Below are 17,887 nucleotides of genomic sequence, written 5' to 3' on the forward strand. Positions count from 1 at the left end.
TTAACCTTCATCTTTATAAAACAATAACAAAAAGAAGATATGTTTGCTTTTTTCATATCTGGTGGAATTTATAAGAGGAAACAAAAAGGAAAAAGCCAAAGGCACGCAGTGTTCCCAAGTACTGACTGCGCTCGATGCTGCTTAACTTCGGTGATCGGACGAGAACCGGTGTTTTCAGCGTGATATGGCCGTTGCCGAGAGTGCTAGTTAATAAATAGAATTTTATTAACCTTCATCTTTCTAAAACAATAACAAATAGAAAATATAATTGCTTTTTTCATATCTGGTTAAAAGAGGAAATAAAAGTGAAAAAGCCAACTTCACGCAGTGTTTCTAAGTACTGACTGCGCTCGACGCTGCTTAACTTCGGTGATCGGACTAGAACCGGTGTTTTCAGCGTGATATGGCCGTTGCCGAGAGTGCTAGTTAATAATTCGAATTTAAATTAAGTGAGACAAATTAACCTTCATTTTTTTTAAACAATAACAAAAAGAAAACACGTTTGCTTTTTTCATATCCATTAAAATTTAAAAGAGGAAAAATAAGTGAAAAAGCCAACGGCACGCAGTGTTCCTAAGTGGTCTCCCTCACAAGTACTGACTGCGCTCGACGCTGCTTAACTTCGGTGATCGGACGAGAACCGGTTTTCTCAGCGTGATATGGCCGTTGCCGAGAGTGCTAATTAATAATTTGAATTTAATTAACCTTCATCTTTATAAAACAATAACAAAAAGAAGATATATTTGCTTTTTTCATATCTGGTGGAATTTATAAGAGGAGACAAAAAGGAAAAAGCCAACGGCACGCAGTGTTCCCAAGTACTGACTGCGCTCGACGCTGCTTAACTTCGGTGATCGGACGAGAACCGGTGTTCTCAGCGTGAAATGGCCGTTGCCGAGAGCGCTAGTTAATAATTCGAATTTAATTTAAGTGAGACAAATTAACCTTCATCTTTTTAAAACAATAACAAAAAGAAAATATCTTTGCTTTTTTCATATCTATTGCAATTTAAAAGACAAAAAAAAGTGAAAAAGCTAACGGCACGCAGTGTTCCTAAGTGGTCACCCTCCGAAGTACTGACTGCGCTCGACGCTGCTTAACTTCGGTGATCGGACGAGAAACGGTGTATTCAGCGTGATATGGCTGTTGCCGAGAGTGCTAGTTAATAATTTGAATTTTATTAACCTTCATCTTTATAAAACAATAACAAAAAGAAGAAATGTTTGCTTTTTTCATATCTGGTGGAATTTATAAGAGGAAACAAAAAGGAAAAATCCAACGGCACGCAGTGTTCCCAAGTACTGACTGCGCTCGACGCTGCTTAACTTCGGTGATCGGACGAGAACCGGTGTTTTCAGCGTGATATGGCCGTTGCCGAGAGTGCTAGTTAATAATTTGAATTTAATTAACCTTCATATTTATAAAACAATAACAAAAAGAAGATATGTTTGGTTTTTTCATATCTGGTGGAATTTAAAAGTGGAAACAAAAAGGAAAAAGCCAACGGCACGCAGTGTTCCCAAGTACTGACTGCACTCGACGCTGCTTAACTTCGGTGATCGGACGAGAACCGGTGTTTTCAGCGTGATATGGCCGTTGCCGAGAGTGCTAGTTAATAAATAGAATTTTATTAACCTTCATCTTTCTAAAACAATAACAAAAAGAAAATATAATTGCTTTTTTCATATCTGGTGGAGTTTAAAAGAGGAAATAAAAGTGAAAAAGCCAACTTCACGCAGTGTTTCTAAGTACTGACTGCGCTCGACGCTGCTTAACTTCGGTGATCGGACTAGAACCGGTGTTTTCAGCGTGATATGGCCGTTGCCGAGAGTGCTAGTTAATAATTCGAATTTAAATTAAGTGAGACAAATTAACCTTCATTTTTTTAAACAATAACAAAAAGAAAACATGTTTGCTTTTTTCATATCCATTAAAATTTAAAAGAGGAAAAAAAAGTGAAAAAGCCAACGGCACGCAGTGTTCCTAAGTGGTCTCCCTCCCAAATACTGACTGCGCTCGACGCTGCTTGACTTCGGTGATCGGACGAGAACCGGTGTTCTCAGCGTGAAATGGCCGTTGCCAAGAGCGCTAGTTAACAATTCGAATTTAAATTAAGTGAGACAAATTAACCTTCATCTTTCTAAAACAATAACAAAAAGAAGATATGTTTGCTTTTTTCATATCTGGTGGAGTTTAAAAGAGGAAATAAAAGTGAAAAAGCCAACTTCACGCAGTGTTTCTAAGTACTGACTGCGCTCGACGCTGCTTAACTTCGGTGATCGGACGAGAACCGGTGTTCTCAGCGTGATATGGCCGTTGCCGAGAGCGCTAGTTAATAATTCGAATTTAATTTAAGTGAGACAAATTAACCTTCATCTTTTTAAAACAATAACAAAAAGAAAATATCTTTGCTTTTTTCATATCTATTGGAATTTAAAAGACAAAAAAAAGTGAAAAAGCTAACGGCACGCAGTGTTCCTAAGTGGTCTCCCTCCGAAGTACTGACTGCGCTCGACGCTGATAAACTTCGGTGATGGGACGAGAAACGGTGTATTCAGCGTGATATGGCCGTTGCCGAGAGTGCTAGTTAATAATTTGAATTTTATTAACCTTCATCTTTATAAAACAATAACAAAAAGAAGATATGTTTGCTTTTTTCATATCTGGTGGAATTTATAAGAGGAAACAAAAAGGAAAAAGCCAAAGGCACGCAGTGTTCCCAAGTACTGACTGCGCTCAACGCTGCTTAACTTCGGTGATCGGACGAGAACCGGTGTTTTCAGCGTGATATGGCCGTTGCCGAGAGTGCTAGTTAATAAATAGAATTTTATTAACCTTCATCTTTCTAAAACAATAACAAATAGAAAATATAATTGCTTTTTTCATATCTGGTTAAAAGAGGAAATAAAAGTGAAAAAGCCAACTTCACGCAGTGTTTCTAAGTACTGACTGCGCTCAACGCTGCTTAACTTCGGTGATCGGACTAGAACCGGTGTTTTCAGCGTGATATGGCCGTTGCCGAGAGTGCTAGTTAATAATTCGAATTTAAATTAAGTGAGACAAATTAACCTTCATTTTTTTTAAACAATAACAAAAAGAAAACATGTTTGCTTTTTTCATATCCATTAAAATTTAAAAGAGGAAAAATAAGTGAAAAAGCCAACGGCACGCAGTGTTCCTAAGTCGTCTCCCTCACAAGTACTGACTGCGCTCGACGCTGCTTAACTTCGGTGATCGGACGAGAACCGGTGTTCTCAGCGTGATATGGCCGTTGCCGAGAGTGCTAGTTAATAATTTGAATTTAATTAACCTTCATCTTTATAAAACAATAACAAAAAGAAGATATATTTGCTTTTTTCATATCTGGTGGAATTTATAAGAGGAGACAAAAAGGAAAAAGCCAACGGCACGCAGTGTTCCCAAGTACTGACTGCGCTCGACGCTGCTTAACTTCGGTGATCGGAAGAGAACCGGTGTTTTCAGCGTGATATGGCCGTTGCCGAGAGTGCTAGTTAATAATTCGAATTTAAATTAAGTGAGACAAATTAACCTTCATCTTTTTAAAACAATAACAAAAAGAAAATATGTTTGCTTTTTTCATATCTATTGGAATTTAAAAGACAAAAAAAGTGAAAAAGCTAACGGCACGCAGTGTTCCTAAGTGGTCTCCCTCCCAAGTACTGACTGCGCTCGACGCTGCTTAACTTCGGTGATCAGACGAGAACCGGTGTTTTCAGCGTGATATGGCCGTTGCCGAGAGTGCAAGTTAATAATTTGAATTTAATTAACCTTCATCTTTATAAAACAATAACAAAAAGAAGAAATGTTTGCTTTTTTCATATCTGGTGAAATTTATAAGAGGAAACAAAAATGAAAAAGCCAACGGCACGCAGTGTTCCTAAGTGGTCTCCCTCCCAAGTACTGACTGCGCTCGACGCTGCTGAACTTCGGTGAACGGACGAGAAACGGTGTATTCAGCGTGATATGGCCGTTGCCGAGAGTGCTAGTTAATAAATAGAATTTTATTAACCTTCATCTTTCTAAAACAATAACAAAAAGAAAATATAATTACTTTTTTCATATCTGGTGGAGTTTAAAAGAGGAAATAAAAGTGAAAAAGCCAACTTCACGCAGTGTTTCTAAGTACTCACTGCGCTCGACACTGCTTAACTTCGGTGATCGGACTAGAACCGGTGTTTTCAGCGTGATATGGCCGTTGCCGAGAGTGCTAGTTAATAATTCGAATTTAAATTAAGTGAGACAAATTAACCTTCATTTTTTTAAACAATAACAAAAAGAAAACATGTTTGCATTTTTCTTATCTATTGGAATTTAAAAGAGGAAAAAAAGTGAAAAAGCCAACGGCACGCAGTGTTCCTAAGTGGTCTCCCTCCCAAGTACTGACTGCGCTCGACACTGCTTAACTTCGGTGATCGGACAAGAACCGGTGTTTTCAGCGTGATATGGCCGTTGCCGAGAGTGCTAGATAATAATTCGAATTTAAATTAAGTGAGACAAATTAACCTTCATCATTTTAAAACAATAGCATAAAGAAAATATGTTTGCTTTTTTCTTATCTATTGGAATTTAAAAGAGGAAAAAAAGTGAAAAAGCCAACGGCACGCAGTGTTCCTAAGTGGTCGCCCTCCCAAGTACTGACTGCGCTCGACGCTGCTTAACTTCGGTGATCGGACGAGAACCGGTGTTTTCAGCGTGATATGGCCGTTGCCGAGAGTGCTAGTTAATAATTTGAGTTTAATTAACCTTCATCTTTATAAAACAATAACAAAAAGAAGGTATGTTTGCTTTTTTCATATCTGGTGGATTTTAAAAGAGGAAACAAAAAGGAAAAAGCCAACGGCACGCAGTGTTCCCAAGTACTGGCTGCGCTCGACGCTGCTTAACTTCGGTGATCGGACGAAAACCGGTGTTTTCAGCGTGATATGGCCGTTGCCGAGAGTGCTAGTTAATAATTCGAATTTAAATTAAGTGAGACAAATTAACCTTCATCATTTTAAAACAATAACATAAAGAAAATATGTTTGCATTTTTCTTATCTATTGGAATTTAAAAGAGGAAAAAAAGTGAAAAAGCCAACGGCACGCAGTGTTCCTAAGTGGTCTCCCTCCCAAATACTGACTGCGCTCGACGCTGCTTAACTTCGGTGATCGGACGAGAACCGGTGTTCTCAGCGTGAAATGGCCGTTGCCGAGAGCGCTAGTTAATAATTCGAATTTAATTTAAGTGAGACAAATTAACCTTCATCTTTTTAAAACAATAACAAAAAGAAAATATCTTTGCTTTTTTCATATCTATTGCAATTTAAAAGACAAAAAAAAGTGAAAAAGCTAACGGCACGCAGTGTTCCTAAGTGGTCTCCCTCCGAAGTACTGACTGCGCTCGACGCTGCTTAACTTCGGTGATCGGACGAGAAACGGTGTATTCAGCGTGATATGGCTGTTGCCGAGAGTGCTAGTTAATAATTTGAATTTTATTAACCTTCATCTTTATAAAACAATAACAAAAAGAAGATATGTTTGCTTTTTTCATATCTGGTGGAATTTATAAGAGGAAACAAAAAGGAAAAAGCCAACGGCACGCAGTGTTCCCAAGTACTGACTGCGCTCGACGCTGCTTAACTTCGGTGATCGAACGAGAACCGGTGTTTTCAGCGTGATATGGCCGTTGCCGAGAGCGCTAGTTAATAATTCGAATTTAATTTAAGTGAGACAAATTAACCTTCATCTTTTTAAAACAATAACAAAAAGAAAATATCTTTGCTTTTTTCATATCTATTGGAATTTAAAAGACAAAAAAAAAGTGAAAAAGCTAACGGCACGCAGTGTTCCTAAGTGGTCTCCCTCCGAAGTACTGACTGCGCTCGACGCTGATAAACTTCGGTGATGGGACGAGAAACGGTGTATTCAGCGTGATATGGCCGTTGCCGAGAGTGCTAGTTAATAATTTGAATTTTATTAACCTTCATCTTTATAAAACAATAACAAAAAGAAGATATGTTTGCTTTTTTCATATCTGGTGGAATTTATAAGAGGAAACAAAAAGGAAAAAGCCAAAGGCACGCAGTGTTCCCAAGTACTGACTGCGCTCAACGCTGCTTAACTTCGGTGATCGGACGAGAACCGGTGTTTTCAGCGTGATATGGCCGTTGCCGAGAGTGCTAGTTAATAAATAGAATTTTATTAACCTTCATCTTTCTAAAACAATAACAAAAAGAAAATATAATTGCTTTTTTCATATCTGGTTAAAAGAGGAAATAAAAGTGAAAAAGCCAACTTCACGCAGTGTTTCTAAGTACTGACTGCGCTCAACGCTGCTTAACTTCGGTGATCGGACTAGAACCGGTGTTTTCAGCGTGATATGGCCGTTGCCGAGAGTGCTAGTTAATAATTCGAATTTAAATTAAGTGAGACAAATTAACCTTCATTTTTTTTAAACAATAACAAAAAGAAAACATGTTTGCTTTTTTCATATCCATTAAAATTTAAAAGAGGAAAAATAAGTGAAAAAGCCAACGGCACGCAGTGTTCCTAAGTCGTCTCCCTCACAAGTACTGACTGCGCTCGACGCTGCTTAACTTCGGTGATCGGACGAGAACCGGTGTTCTCAGCGTGATATGGCCGTTGCCGAGAGTGCTAGTTAATAATTTGAATTTAATTAACCTTCATCTTTATAAAACAATAACAAAAAGAAGATATATTTGCTTTTTTCATATCTGGTGGAATTTATAAGAGGAGACAAAAAGGAAAAAGCCAACGGCACGCAGTGTTCCCAAGTACTGACTGCGCTCGACGCTGCTTAACTTCGGTGATCGGAAGAGAACCGGTGTTTTCAGCGTGATATGGCCGTTGCCGAGAGTGCTAGTTAATAATTCGAATTTAAATTAAGTGAGACAAATTAACCTTCATCTTTTTAAAACAATAACAAAAAGAAAATATGTTTGCTTTTTTCATATCTATTGGAATTTAAAAGACAAAAAAAGTGAAAAAGCTAACGGCACGCAGTGTTCCTAAGTGGTCTCCCTCCCAAGTACTGACTGCGCTCGACGCTGCTTAACTTCGGTGATCAGACGAGAACCGGTGTTTTCAGCGTGATATGGCCGTTGCCGAGAGTGCAAGTTAATAATTTGAATTTAATTAACCTTCATCTTTATAAAACAATAACAAAAAGAAGAAATGTTTGCTTTTTTCATATCTGGTGAAATTTATAAGAGGAAACAAAAATGAAAAAGCCAACGGCACGCAGTGTTCCTAAGTGGTCTCCCTCCCAAGTACTGACTGCGCTCGACGCTGCTGAACTTCGGTGAACGGACGAGAAACGGTGTATTCAGCGTGATATGGCCGTTGCCGAGAGTGCTAGTTAATAAATAGAATTTTATTAACCTTCATCTTTCTAAAACAATAACAAAAAGAAAATATAATTGCTTTTTTCATATCTGGTGGAGTTTAAAAGAGGAAATAAAAGTGAAAAAGCCAACTTCACGCAGTGTTTCTAAGTACTCACTGCGCTCGACACTGCTTAACTTCGGTGATCGGACTAGAACCGGTGTTTTCAGCGTGATATGGCCGTTGCCGAGAGTGCTAGTTAATAATTCGAATTTAAATTAAGTGAGACAAATTAACCTTCATTTTTTTAAACAATAACAAAAAGAAAACATGTTTGCTTTTTTCATATCTATTGGAATTTAAAAGAGGAAAAAAAAGTGAAAAAGCCAACGGCACGCAGTGTTCCTAAGTGGTCTCCCTCCCAAATACTGACTGCGCTCGACGCTGCTTAACTTCGGTGATCGGACGATAACCGGTGTTCTCAGCGTGAAATGGCCGTTGCCGAGAGCGCTAGTTAATAATTCGAATTTAATTTAAGTGAGACAAATTAACCTTCATCTTTTTAAAACAATAACAAAAAGAAAATATCTTTGCTTTTTTCATATCTATTGCAATTTAATAGACAAAAAAAAGTGAAAAAGCTAACGGCACGCAGTGTTCCTAAGTGGTCTCCCTCCGAAGTACTGACTGCGCTCGACGCTGCTTAACTTCGGTGATCGGACGAGAAACGGTGTATTCAGCGTGATATGGCTGTTGCCGAGAGTGCTAGTTAATAATTTGAATTTTATTAACCTTCATCTTTATAAAACAATAACAAAAAGAAGATATGTTTGCTTTTTTCATATCTGGTGGAATTTATAAGAGGAAACAAAAAGGAAAAAGCCAACGGCACGCAGTGTTCCCAAGTACTGACTGCGCTCGACGCTGCTTAACTTCGGTGATCGAACGAGAACCGTTGTTTTCAGCGTGATATGGCCGTTGCCGAGAGTGCTAGTTAATAATTCGAATTTAAATTAAGTGAGACAAATTAACCTTCATTTTTTTTAAACAATAACAAAAAGAAAACAAGTTTGCTTTTTTCATATCCATTAAAATTTAAAAGAGGAAAAATGTGAAAAAGCCAACGGCACGCAGTGTTCCTAAGTGGTCTCCGTCACAAGTACTGACTGCGCTCGACGCTGCTTAACTTCGGTGATCGGACGAGAACCGGTGTATTCAGCGTGACATGGCCGTTGCCGAGAGTGCTAGTTAATAATTTGAGTTTAATTAACCTTCATCTTTATAAAACAATAACAAAAAGAAGGTATGTTTGCTTTTTTCATATCTGGTGGATTTTAAAAGAGGAAACAAAAAGGAAAAAGCCAACGGCACGCAGTGTTCCCAAGTACGGGCTGCGTTCGACGCTGCTTACCTTCGGTGATCGGACGAAAACCGGTGTTTTCAGCGTGATATGGCCGTTGCCGAGAGTGCTAGTTAATAATTCGAATTTAAATTAAGTGAGACAAATTAACCTTCATCATTTTAAAACAATAACATAAAGAAAATATGTTTGCAATTTTCTTATCTATTGGAATTTAAAAGAGGAAAAAAAGTGAAAAAGCCAACGGCACGCAGTGTTCCTAAGTGGTCTCCCTCCCAAGTACTGACTGCGCTCGACACTGCTTAACTTCGGTGATCGGACAAGAACCGGTGTTTTCAGCGTGATATGGCCGTTGCCGAGAGTGCTAGATAATAATTCGAATTTAAATTAAGTGAGACAAATTAACCTTCATCATTTTAAAACAATAGCATAAAGAAAATATGTTTGCTTTTTTCATATCCATTAAAATTTAAAAGAGGAAAAAAAGTGAAAAAGCCAACGGCACGCAGTGTTCCTAAGTGGTCGCCCTCCCAAGTACTGACTGCGCTCGACGCTGCTTAACTTCGGTGATCGGACGAGAACCGGTGTTTTCAGCGTGATATGGCCGTTGCCGAGAGTGCTAGTTAATAATTTGAGTTTAATTAACCTTCATCTTTATAAAACAATAACAAAAAGAAGGTATGTTTGCTTTTTTCATATCTGGTGGATTTTAAAAGAGGAAACAAAAAGGAAAAAGCCAACGGCACGCAGTGTTCCCAAGTACTGGCTGCGCTCGACGCTGCTTAACTTCGATGATCGGACGAAAACCGGTGTTTTCAGCGTGATATGGCCGTTGCCGAGAGTGCTAGTTAATAATTCGAATTTAAATTAAGTGAAACAAATTAACCTTCATTTTTTTAAACAATAACAAAAAGAAAACATGTTTGCTTTTTTCATATCCATTAAAATTTAAAAGAGGAAAAAAAAGTGAAAAAGCCAACGGCACGCAGTGTTCCTAAGTGGTCTCCCTCCCAAATACTGACTGCGCTCGACGCTGCTTGACTTCGGTGATCGGACGAGAACCGGTGTTCTCAGCGTGAAATGGCCCTTGCCAAGAGCGCTAGTTAATAATTCGAATTTAAATTAAGTGAGACAAATTAACCTTCATCTTTTTAAAACAATAACAAAAAGAAAATATCTTTGCTTTTTTCATATCTATTGCAATTTAAAAGACAAAAAAAAGTGAAAAAGCTAACGGCACGCAGTGTTCCTAAGTGGTCTCCCTCCGAAGTACTGACTGCGCTCGACGCTGCTTAACTTCGGTGATCGGACGAGAAACGGTGTATTCAGCGTGATATGGCTGTTGCCGAGAGTGCTAGTTAATAATTTGAATTTTATTAACCTTCATCTTTATAAAACAATAACAAAAAGAAGGTATGTTTGCTTTTTTCATATCTGGTGGATTTTAAAAGAGGAAACAAAAAGGAAAAAGCCAACGGCACGCAGTGTTCCCAAGTACTGGCTGCGTTCGACGCTGCTTAACTTCGGTGATCGGACGAAAACCGGTGTTTTCAGCGTGATATGGCCGTTGCCGAGAGTGCTAGTTAATAATTCGAATTTAAATTAAGTGAGACAAATTAACCTTCATCATTTTAAAACAATAACATAAAGAAAATATGTTTGCATTTTTCTTATCTATTGGAATTTAAAAGAGGAAAAAAAGTGAAAAAGCCAACGGCACGCAGTGTTCCTAAGTGGTCTCCCTCCCAAGTACTGACTGCGCTCGACACTGCTTAACTTCGGTGATCGGACAAGAACCGGTGTTTTCAGCGTGATATGGCCGTTGCCGAGAGTGCTAGTTAATAATTCGAATTTAAATTAAGTGAGAAAAATTAACCTTCATCATTTTAAAACAATAGCATAAAGAAAATATGTTTGCTTTTTTCTTATCTATTGGAATTTAAAAGAGGAAAAAAAGTGAAAAAGCCAACGGCACGCAGTGTTCCTAAGTGGTCGCCCTCCCAAGTACTGACTGCGCTCGACGCTGCTTAACTTCGGTGATCGGACGAGAACCGGTGTTTTCAGCGTGATATGGCCGTTGCCGAGAGTGCTAGTTAATAATTTGAGTTTAATTAACCTTCATCTTTATAAAACAATAACAAAAAGAAGGTATGTTTGCTTTTTTCATATCTGGTGGATTTTAAAAGAGGAAACAAAAAGGAAAAAGCCAACGGCACGCAGTGTTCCCAAGTACTGGCTGCGCTCGACGCTGCTTAACTTCGGTGATCGGACGAAAACCGGTGTTTTCAGCGTGATATGGCCGTTGCCGAGAGTGCTAGTTAATAATTCGAATTTAAATTAAGTGAGACAAATTAACCTTCATCATTTTAAAACAATAACATAAAGAAAATATGTTTGCTTTTTTCTTATCTATTGGAATTTAAAAGAGGAAAAAAAGTGAAAAAGCCAACGGCACGCAGTGTTCCTAAGTGGTCTCCCTCCCAAGTACTGACTGCGCTCGACGCTGCTTAACTTCGGTGATCGGACGAGAACCGGTGTTTTCAGCGTGATATGGCCGTTGCCGAGAGTGCTAGTTAATAATTTGAGTTTAATTAACCTTCATCTTTATAAAACAATAACAAAAAGAAGGTATGTTTGCTTTTTTCATATCTGGTGGATTTTAAAAGAGGAAACAAAAAGGGAAAAGCCAACGGCACGCAGTGTTCCCAAGTACTGGCTGCGCTCGACGCTGCTTAACTTCGGTGATCGGACGAAAACCGGTGTATTCAGCGTGACATGGCCGTTGCCGAGAGTGCTAGTTAATAATTTGAGTTTAATTAACCTTCATCTTTATAAAACAATAACAAAAAGAAGGTATGTTTGCTTTTTTCATATCTGGTGGATTTTATAAGAGGAAACAAAAAGGAAAAAGCCAACGGCACGCAGTGTTCCCAAGTACTGACTGCGCTCGACGCTGCTTAACTTCGGTGATCGGACGAGAACCGGTGTTTTCAGCGTGATATGGCCGTTGCCGAGAGTGCTAGTTAATAATTCGAATTTAAATTAAGTGAGACAAATTAACCTTTATCTTTTTAAAACAGAAAATATGTTTGCTTTTTTCATATCTATTGGAATTTAAAAGACAAAAAAAAAGTGAAAAAGCAAACGGCACGCAGTGTTCCTAAGTGGTCTCCCTCCGAAGTACTGACTGCGCTCGACGCTGCTTAACTTCGGTGATCGGACGAGAAACGGTGTATTCAGCGTGATATGGCCGTTGCCGAGAGTGCTAGTTAATAATTTGAATTTTATTAACCTTCATCTTTATAAAACAATAACAAAAAGAAGATATGTTTGCTTTTTTCATATCTGGTGGAATTTATAAGAGGAAACAAAAAGGAAAAAGCCAAAGGCACGCAGTGTTCCCAAGTACTGACTGCGCTCGACGCTGCTTAACTTCGGTGATCGGACGAGAACCGGTGTTTTCAGCGTGATATGGCCGTTGCCGAGAGTGCTAGTTTATAATTTGAATTTAATTAACCTTCATATTTATAAAACAATAACAAAAAGAAGATATGTTTGGTTTTTCCATATCTGGTGGAATTTAAAAGAGGAAACAAAAAGGAAAAAGCCAACGGCACGCAGTGTTCCCAAGTACTGACTGCACTCGACGCTGCTTAACTTCGGTGATCGGACGAGAACCGGTGTTTTCAGCGTGATTTGGCCGTTGCCGATTGTCCTAGTTAATAATTCGAATTTAAATTAAGTGAGACAAATTAACCTTCATCTTTCTAAAACAATAACAAAAAGAAGATATGTTTGCTTTTTTCATATCTGGTGGAATTTATAAGAGGAAACAAAAAGGAAAAAGCCAACGGCACGCAGTGTTCCCAAGTACTGACTGCGCTCGACGCTGCTTAACTTCGGTGATCGGACGAGAACCGGTGTTTTCAGCGTGATATGGCCGTTGCCGAGAGTGCTAGTTAATAATTCGAATTTAAATTAAGTGAGACAAATTAACCTTCATCTTTCTAAAACAATAACAAAAAGAAGATATGTTTGCTTTTTTCATATCTGGTGGAGTTTAAAAGAGGAAATAAAAGTGAAAAAGCCAACTTCACGCAGTGTTTCTAAGTACTGACTGCGCTCGACGCTGCTTAACGTCGGTGATCGGACTAGAACCGGTGTTTTCAGCGTGATATGGCCGTTGCCGAGAGTGCTAGTTAATAATTCGAATTTAAAGTAAGTGAGACAAATTAACCTTCATCTTTTTAAAACAATAACAAAAAGAAAATATCTTTGCTTTTTTCATATCTATTGGAATTTAAAAGACAAAAAAAAAGTGAAAAAGCTAACGGCACGCAGTGTTCCTAAGTGGTCTCCCTCCGAAGTACTGACTGCGCTCGACGCTGATAAACTTCGGTGATGGGACGAGAAACGGTGTATTCAGCGTGATATGGCCGTTGCCGAGAGTGCTAGTTAATAATTTGAATTTTATTAACCTTCATCTTTATAAAACAATAACAAAAAAAAGATATGTTTGCTTTTTTCATATCTGGTGGAATTTATAAGAGGAAACAAAAAGGAAAAAGCCAAATGCACGCAGTGTTCCCAAGTACTGACTGCGCTCGACGCTGCTTAACTTCGGTGATCGGACGAGAACCGGTGTTTTCAGCGTGATATGGCCGTTGCCGAGAGTGCTAGTTAATAATTTGAATTTAATTAACCTTCATATTTATAAAACAATAACAAAAAGAAGATATGTTTGGTTTTTTCATATCTGGTGGAATTTAAAAGTGGAAACAAAAAGGAAAAAGCCAACGGCACGCAGTGTTCCCAAGTACTGACTGCACTCGACGCTGCTTAACTTCGGTGATCGGACGAGAACCGGTGTTTTCAGCGTGATATGGCCGTTGCCGAGAGTGCTAGTTAATAAATAGAATTTTATTAACCTTCATCTTTCTAAAACAATAACAAAAAGAAAATATAATTGCTTTTTTCATATCTGGTGGAGTTTAAAAGAGGAAATAAAAGTGAAAAAGCCAACTTCACGCAGTGTTTCTAAGTACTGACTGCGCTCGACGCTGCTTAACTTCGGTGATCGGACTAGAACCGGTGTTTTCAGCGTGATATGGCCGTTGCCGAGAGTGCTAGTTAATAATTCGAATTTAAATTAAGTGAGACAAATTAACCTTCATTTTTTTTAAACAATAACAAAAAGAAAACATGTTTGCTTTTTTCATATCCATTAAAATTTAAAAGAGGAAAAAAAAGTGAAAAAGAAAACGGCACGCAGTGTTCCTAAGTGGTCTCCCTCCCAAATACTGACTGCGCTCGACGCTGCTTGACTTCGGTGATCGGACGAGAACCGGTGTTCTCAGCGTGAAATGGCCGTTGCCGAGAGCGCTAGTTAATAATTCGAATTTAAATTAAGTGAGACAAATTAACCTTCATCTTTCTAAAACAATAACAAAAAGAAGATATGTTTGCTTTTTTCATATCTGGTGGAGTTTAAAATAGGAAATAAAAGTGAAAAAGCCAACTTCACGCAGTTTTTCTAAGTACTGACTGCGCTCGACGCTGCTTAACTTCGGTGATCGGACTAGAACCGGTGTTTTCAGCGTGATATGGCCGTTGCCGAGAGTGCTAGTTAATAATTCGAATTTAAAGTAAGTGAGACAAATTAACCTTCATTTTTTTAAACAATAACAAAAAGAAAACATGTTTGCTTTTTTCATATCCATTAAAATTTAAAAGAGGAAAAAAAGTGAAAAACCAACGGCACGCAGTGTTCCTAAGTGGTCTCCCTCACAAGTACTGACTGCACTCGACGCTGCTTAACTTCGGTGATCGGACGAGAACCGGTGTTCTCAGCGTGATATGGCCGTTGCCGAGAGCGCTAGTTAATAATTCGAATTTAATTTAAGTGAGACAAATTAACCTTCATCTTTTTAAAACAATAACAAAAAGAAAATATCTTTGCTTTTTTCATATCTATTGGAATTTAAAAGACAAAAAAAAGTGAAAAAGCTAACGGCACGCAGTGTTCCTAAGTGGTCTCCCTCCGAAGTACTGACTGCGCTCGACGCTGATAAACTTCGGTGATGGGACGAGAAACGGTGTATTCAGCGTGATATGGCCGTTGCCGAGAGTGCTAGTTAATAATTTGAATTTTATTAACCTTCATCTTTATAAAACAATAACAAAAAGAAGATATGTTTGCTTTTTTCATATCTGGTGGAATTTATAAGAGGAAACAAAAAGGAAAAAGCCAAAGGCACGCAGTGTTCCCAAGTACTGACTGCGCTCGATGCTGCTTAACTTCGGTGATCGGACGAGAACCGGTGTTTTCAGCGTGATATGGCCGTTGCCGAGAGTGCTAGTTAATAATTTGAATTTAATTAACCTCCATATTTATAAAACAATAACAAAAAGAAGATATGTTTGGTTTTTTCATATCTGGTGGAGTTTAAAAGAGGAAATAAAAGTGAAAAAGCCAACTTCACGCAGTGTTTCTAAGTACTGACTGCGCTCGACGCTGCTTAACTTCGGTGATCGGACTAGAACCGGTGTTTTCAGCGTGATATGGCCGTTGCCGAGAGTGCTAGTTAATAATTCGAATTTAAATTAAGTGAGACAAATTAACCTTCATTTTTTTTAAACAATAACAAAAAGAAAACACGTTTGCTTTTTTCATATCCATTAAAATTTAAAAGAGGAAAAATAAGTGAAAAAGCCAACGGCACGCAGTGTTCCTAAGTGGTCTCCCTCACAAGTACTGACTGCGCTCGACGCTGCTTAACTTCGGTGATCGGACGAGAACCGGTTTTCTCAGCGTGATATGGCCGTTGCCGAGAGTGCTAATTAATAATTTGAATTTAATTAACCTTCATCTTTATAAAACAATAACAAAAAGAAGATATATTTGCTTTTTTCATATCTGGTGGAATTTATAAGAGGAGACAAAAAGGAAAAAGCCAACGTCACGCAGTGTTCCCAAGTACTGACTGCGCTCGACGCTGCTTAACTTCGGTGATCGGACGAGAACCGGTGTTCTCAGCGTGAAATGGCCGTTGCCGAGAGCGCTAGTTAATAATTCGAATTTAATTTAAGTGAGACAAATTAACCTTCATCTTTTTAAAACAATAACAAAAAGAAAATATCTTTGCTTTTTTCATATCTATTGCAATTTAAAAGACAAAAAAAAGTGAAAAAGCTAACGGCACGCAGTGTTCCTAAGTGGTCACCCTCCGAAGTACTGACTGCGCTCGACGCTGCTTAACTTCGGTGATCGGACGAGAAACGGTGTATTCAGCGTGATATGGCTGTTGCCGAGAGTGCTAGTTAATAATTTGAATTTTATTAACCTTCATCTTTATAAAACAATAACAAAAAGAAGAAATGTTTGCTTTTTTCATATCTGGTGGAATTTATAAGAGGAAACAAAAAGGAAAAATCCAACGGCACGCAGTGTTCCCAAGTACTGACTGCGCTCGACGCTGCTTAACTTCGGTGATCGGACGAGAACCGGTGTTTTCAGCGTGATATGGCCGTTGCCGAGAGTGCTAGTTAATAATTTGAATTTGATTAACCTTCATATTTATAAAACAATAACAAAAAGAAGATATGTTTGGTTTTTTCATATCTGGTAGAATTTAAAAGTGGAAACAAAAAGGAAAAAGCCAACGGCACGCAGTGTTCCCAAGTACTGACTGCACTCGACGCTGCTTAACTTCGGTGATCGGACGAGAACCGGTGTTTTCAGCGTGATATGGCCGTTGCCGAGAGTGCTAGTTAATAAATAGAATTTTATTAACCTTCATCTTTCTAAAACAATAACAAAAAGAAAATATAATTGCTTTTTTCATATCTGGTGGAGTTTAAAAGAGGAAATAAAAGTGAAAAAGCCAACTTCACGCAGTGTTTCTAAGTACTGACTGCGCTCGACGCTGCTTAACTTCGGTGATCGGACTAGAACCGGTGTTTTCAGCGTGATATGGCCGTTGCCGAGAGTGCTAGTTAATAATTCGAATTTAAATTAAGTGAGACAAATTAACCTTCATTTTTTTAAACAATAACAAAAAGAAAACATGTTTGCTTTTTTCATATCCATTAAAATTTAAAAGAGGAAAAAAAAGTGAAAAAGCCAACGGCACGCAGTGTTCCTAAGTGGTCTCCCTCCCAAATACTGACTGCGCTCGACGCTGCTTGACTTCGGTGATCGGACGAGAACCGGTGTTCTCAGCGTGAAATGGCCGTTGCCAAGAGCGCTAGTTAACAATTCGAATTTAAATTAAGTGAGACAAATTAACCTTCATCTTTCTAAAACAATAACAAAAAGAAGATATGTTTGCTTTTTTCATATCTGGTGGAGTTTAAAAGAGGAAATAAAAGTGAAAAAGCCAACTTCACGCAGTGTTTCTAAGTACTGACTGCGCTCGACGCTGCTTAACTTCGGTGATCGGACGAGAACCGGTGTTCTCAGCGTGATATGGCCGTTGCCGAGAGCGCTAGTTAATAATTCGAATTTAATTTAAGTGAGACAAATTAACCTTCATCTTTTTAAAACAATAACAAAAAGAAAATATCTTTGCTTTTTTCATATCTATTGGAATTTAAAAGACAAAAAAAAGTGAAAAAGCTAACGGCACGCAGTGTTCCTAAGTGGTCTCCCTCCGAAGTACTGACTGCGCTCGACGCTGATAAACTTCGGTGATGGGACGAGAAACGGTGTATTCAGCGTGATATGGCCGTTGCCGAGAGTGCTAGTTAATAATTTGAATTTTATTAACCTTCATCTTTATAAAACAATAACAAAAAGAAGATATGTTTGCTTTTTTCATATCTGGTGGAATTTATAAGAGGAAACAAAAAGGAAAAAGCCAAAGGCACGCAGTGTTCCCAAGTACTGACTGCGCTCAACGCTGCTTAACTTCGGTGATCGGACGAGAACCGGTGTTTTCAGCGTGATATGGCCGTTGCCGAGAGTGCTAGTTAATAAATAGAATTTTATTAACCTTCATCTTTCTAAAACAATAACAAATAGAAAATATAATTGCTTTTTTCATATCTGGTTAAAAGAGGAAATAAAAGTGAAAAAGCCAACTTCACGCAGTGTTTCTAAGTACTGACTGCGCTCAACGCTGCTTAACTTCGGTGATCGGACTAGAACCGGTGTTTTCAGCGTGATATGGCCGTTGCCGAGAGT

General features: G+C 38.4%; 6 non-coding genes and 52 pseudogenes across 6 annotated transcripts; all 58 read right to left on the reverse strand.

The window, feature by feature from the left end:
* Positions 1–93: 93 nt before the first annotated feature.
* LOC149686811 (5S ribosomal RNA) lies at positions 94–196 on the reverse strand (annotated as a pseudogene).
* A 356-nt stretch (positions 197–552) lies between these two features.
* On the reverse strand, positions 553–671 carry LOC149686812 (5S ribosomal RNA; annotated as a pseudogene).
* Positions 672–793: 122 nt separating this feature from the next.
* On the reverse strand, positions 794–896 carry LOC149686813 (5S ribosomal RNA; annotated as a pseudogene).
* A 136-nt stretch (positions 897–1,032) lies between these two features.
* LOC149686814 (5S ribosomal RNA) lies at positions 1,033–1,151 on the reverse strand (annotated as a pseudogene).
* Positions 1,152–1,273: 122 nt separating this feature from the next.
* Positions 1,274–1,376, reverse strand: LOC149686815 (5S ribosomal RNA; annotated as a pseudogene).
* A 122-nt stretch (positions 1,377–1,498) lies between these two features.
* On the reverse strand, positions 1,499–1,601 carry LOC149686816 (5S ribosomal RNA; annotated as a pseudogene).
* Positions 1,602–1,962: 361 nt separating this feature from the next.
* LOC149686817 (5S ribosomal RNA) lies at positions 1,963–2,081 on the reverse strand (annotated as a pseudogene).
* Positions 2,082–2,457: 376 nt separating this feature from the next.
* On the reverse strand, positions 2,458–2,576 carry LOC149686818 (5S ribosomal RNA; annotated as a pseudogene).
* Positions 2,577–2,698: 122 nt separating this feature from the next.
* Positions 2,699–2,801, reverse strand: LOC149686819 (5S ribosomal RNA; annotated as a pseudogene).
* A 356-nt stretch (positions 2,802–3,157) lies between these two features.
* Positions 3,158–3,276, reverse strand: LOC149686820 (5S ribosomal RNA; annotated as a pseudogene).
* Positions 3,277–3,398: 122 nt separating this feature from the next.
* LOC149686821 (5S ribosomal RNA) lies at positions 3,399–3,501 on the reverse strand (annotated as a pseudogene).
* A 135-nt stretch (positions 3,502–3,636) lies between these two features.
* On the reverse strand, positions 3,637–3,755 carry LOC149686822 (5S ribosomal RNA). The gene has a single exon (XR_016383908.1). It is a non-coding gene; the product is annotated as a 5S ribosomal RNA (ribosomal RNA).
* A 122-nt stretch (positions 3,756–3,877) lies between these two features.
* Positions 3,878–3,996, reverse strand: LOC149686823 (5S ribosomal RNA; annotated as a pseudogene).
* Positions 3,997–4,356: 360 nt separating this feature from the next.
* On the reverse strand, positions 4,357–4,475 carry LOC149686824 (5S ribosomal RNA; annotated as a pseudogene).
* Positions 4,476–4,611: 136 nt separating this feature from the next.
* Positions 4,612–4,730, reverse strand: LOC149686825 (5S ribosomal RNA). Its single transcript, XR_016383925.1, has one exon. It is a non-coding gene; the product is annotated as a 5S ribosomal RNA (ribosomal RNA).
* A 122-nt stretch (positions 4,731–4,852) lies between these two features.
* Positions 4,853–4,955, reverse strand: LOC149686826 (5S ribosomal RNA; annotated as a pseudogene).
* A 136-nt stretch (positions 4,956–5,091) lies between these two features.
* On the reverse strand, positions 5,092–5,210 carry LOC149686827 (5S ribosomal RNA; annotated as a pseudogene).
* Positions 5,211–5,346: 136 nt separating this feature from the next.
* On the reverse strand, positions 5,347–5,465 carry LOC149686828 (5S ribosomal RNA; annotated as a pseudogene).
* Positions 5,466–5,587: 122 nt separating this feature from the next.
* LOC149686829 (5S ribosomal RNA) lies at positions 5,588–5,690 on the reverse strand (annotated as a pseudogene).
* Positions 5,691–5,827: 137 nt separating this feature from the next.
* Positions 5,828–5,946, reverse strand: LOC149686830 (5S ribosomal RNA; annotated as a pseudogene).
* Positions 5,947–6,068: 122 nt separating this feature from the next.
* LOC149686831 (5S ribosomal RNA) lies at positions 6,069–6,171 on the reverse strand (annotated as a pseudogene).
* A 356-nt stretch (positions 6,172–6,527) lies between these two features.
* LOC149686832 (5S ribosomal RNA) lies at positions 6,528–6,646 on the reverse strand (annotated as a pseudogene).
* Positions 6,647–6,768: 122 nt separating this feature from the next.
* On the reverse strand, positions 6,769–6,871 carry LOC149686833 (5S ribosomal RNA; annotated as a pseudogene).
* A 135-nt stretch (positions 6,872–7,006) lies between these two features.
* On the reverse strand, positions 7,007–7,125 carry LOC149686834 (5S ribosomal RNA). Its single transcript, XR_016383909.1, has one exon. It is a non-coding gene; the product is annotated as a 5S ribosomal RNA (ribosomal RNA).
* Positions 7,126–7,247: 122 nt separating this feature from the next.
* LOC149686835 (5S ribosomal RNA) lies at positions 7,248–7,366 on the reverse strand (annotated as a pseudogene).
* Positions 7,367–7,727: 361 nt separating this feature from the next.
* On the reverse strand, positions 7,728–7,846 carry LOC149686836 (5S ribosomal RNA; annotated as a pseudogene).
* Positions 7,847–7,982: 136 nt separating this feature from the next.
* On the reverse strand, positions 7,983–8,101 carry LOC149686837 (5S ribosomal RNA; annotated as a pseudogene).
* Positions 8,102–8,223: 122 nt separating this feature from the next.
* LOC149686838 (5S ribosomal RNA) lies at positions 8,224–8,326 on the reverse strand (annotated as a pseudogene).
* Positions 8,327–8,461: 135 nt separating this feature from the next.
* LOC149686839 (5S ribosomal RNA) lies at positions 8,462–8,580 on the reverse strand (annotated as a pseudogene).
* Positions 8,581–8,941: 361 nt separating this feature from the next.
* On the reverse strand, positions 8,942–9,060 carry LOC149686840 (5S ribosomal RNA; annotated as a pseudogene).
* Positions 9,061–9,196: 136 nt separating this feature from the next.
* Positions 9,197–9,315, reverse strand: LOC149686841 (5S ribosomal RNA). Its single transcript, XR_016383926.1, has one exon. It is a non-coding gene; the product is annotated as a 5S ribosomal RNA (ribosomal RNA).
* A 122-nt stretch (positions 9,316–9,437) lies between these two features.
* LOC149686842 (5S ribosomal RNA) lies at positions 9,438–9,540 on the reverse strand (annotated as a pseudogene).
* Positions 9,541–9,676: 136 nt separating this feature from the next.
* On the reverse strand, positions 9,677–9,795 carry LOC149686843 (5S ribosomal RNA; annotated as a pseudogene).
* A 136-nt stretch (positions 9,796–9,931) lies between these two features.
* LOC149686844 (5S ribosomal RNA) lies at positions 9,932–10,050 on the reverse strand (annotated as a pseudogene).
* Positions 10,051–10,172: 122 nt separating this feature from the next.
* LOC149686845 (5S ribosomal RNA) lies at positions 10,173–10,275 on the reverse strand (annotated as a pseudogene).
* A 136-nt stretch (positions 10,276–10,411) lies between these two features.
* Positions 10,412–10,530, reverse strand: LOC149686846 (5S ribosomal RNA; annotated as a pseudogene).
* A 136-nt stretch (positions 10,531–10,666) lies between these two features.
* Positions 10,667–10,785, reverse strand: LOC149686847 (5S ribosomal RNA). Its single transcript, XR_016383927.1, has one exon. It is a non-coding gene; the product is annotated as a 5S ribosomal RNA (ribosomal RNA).
* Positions 10,786–10,907: 122 nt separating this feature from the next.
* LOC149686848 (5S ribosomal RNA) lies at positions 10,908–11,010 on the reverse strand (annotated as a pseudogene).
* Positions 11,011–11,146: 136 nt separating this feature from the next.
* Positions 11,147–11,265, reverse strand: LOC149686849 (5S ribosomal RNA). The gene has a single exon (XR_016383918.1). It is a non-coding gene; the product is annotated as a 5S ribosomal RNA (ribosomal RNA).
* Positions 11,266–11,387: 122 nt separating this feature from the next.
* On the reverse strand, positions 11,388–11,490 carry LOC149686850 (5S ribosomal RNA; annotated as a pseudogene).
* Positions 11,491–11,612: 122 nt separating this feature from the next.
* On the reverse strand, positions 11,613–11,715 carry LOC149686851 (5S ribosomal RNA; annotated as a pseudogene).
* A 127-nt stretch (positions 11,716–11,842) lies between these two features.
* Positions 11,843–11,961, reverse strand: LOC149686852 (5S ribosomal RNA; annotated as a pseudogene).
* A 122-nt stretch (positions 11,962–12,083) lies between these two features.
* LOC149686853 (5S ribosomal RNA) lies at positions 12,084–12,186 on the reverse strand (annotated as a pseudogene).
* Positions 12,187–12,308: 122 nt separating this feature from the next.
* LOC149686854 (5S ribosomal RNA) lies at positions 12,309–12,411 on the reverse strand (annotated as a pseudogene).
* Positions 12,412–12,548: 137 nt separating this feature from the next.
* Positions 12,549–12,651, reverse strand: LOC149686855 (5S ribosomal RNA; annotated as a pseudogene).
* Positions 12,652–13,028: 377 nt separating this feature from the next.
* Positions 13,029–13,147, reverse strand: LOC149686856 (5S ribosomal RNA; annotated as a pseudogene).
* A 347-nt stretch (positions 13,148–13,494) lies between these two features.
* LOC149686857 (5S ribosomal RNA) lies at positions 13,495–13,597 on the reverse strand (annotated as a pseudogene).
* A 362-nt stretch (positions 13,598–13,959) lies between these two features.
* LOC149686858 (5S ribosomal RNA) lies at positions 13,960–14,078 on the reverse strand (annotated as a pseudogene).
* A 374-nt stretch (positions 14,079–14,452) lies between these two features.
* LOC149686859 (5S ribosomal RNA) lies at positions 14,453–14,571 on the reverse strand (annotated as a pseudogene).
* Positions 14,572–14,707: 136 nt separating this feature from the next.
* LOC149686860 (5S ribosomal RNA) lies at positions 14,708–14,826 on the reverse strand (annotated as a pseudogene).
* A 122-nt stretch (positions 14,827–14,948) lies between these two features.
* Positions 14,949–15,051, reverse strand: LOC149686861 (5S ribosomal RNA; annotated as a pseudogene).
* Positions 15,052–15,413: 362 nt separating this feature from the next.
* LOC149686862 (5S ribosomal RNA) lies at positions 15,414–15,532 on the reverse strand (annotated as a pseudogene).
* Positions 15,533–15,893: 361 nt separating this feature from the next.
* On the reverse strand, positions 15,894–16,012 carry LOC149686863 (5S ribosomal RNA; annotated as a pseudogene).
* Positions 16,013–16,134: 122 nt separating this feature from the next.
* LOC149686864 (5S ribosomal RNA) lies at positions 16,135–16,237 on the reverse strand (annotated as a pseudogene).
* Positions 16,238–16,359: 122 nt separating this feature from the next.
* Positions 16,360–16,462, reverse strand: LOC149686865 (5S ribosomal RNA; annotated as a pseudogene).
* A 361-nt stretch (positions 16,463–16,823) lies between these two features.
* LOC149686866 (5S ribosomal RNA) lies at positions 16,824–16,942 on the reverse strand (annotated as a pseudogene).
* Positions 16,943–17,318: 376 nt separating this feature from the next.
* LOC149686867 (5S ribosomal RNA) lies at positions 17,319–17,437 on the reverse strand (annotated as a pseudogene).
* Positions 17,438–17,559: 122 nt separating this feature from the next.
* On the reverse strand, positions 17,560–17,662 carry LOC149686868 (5S ribosomal RNA; annotated as a pseudogene).
* Between the last annotated feature and the right edge of the window lie 225 nt (positions 17,663–17,887).

Source organism: Phalangium opilio, unplaced genomic scaffold (assembly GCF_054372755.1).
Source record: "Phalangium opilio isolate 3A_F unplaced genomic scaffold, DU_Popi_V2 ptg000031l_1, whole genome shotgun sequence".
NCBI lineage: Eukaryota > Metazoa > Arthropoda > Arachnida > Opiliones > Phalangiidae > Phalangium > Phalangium opilio.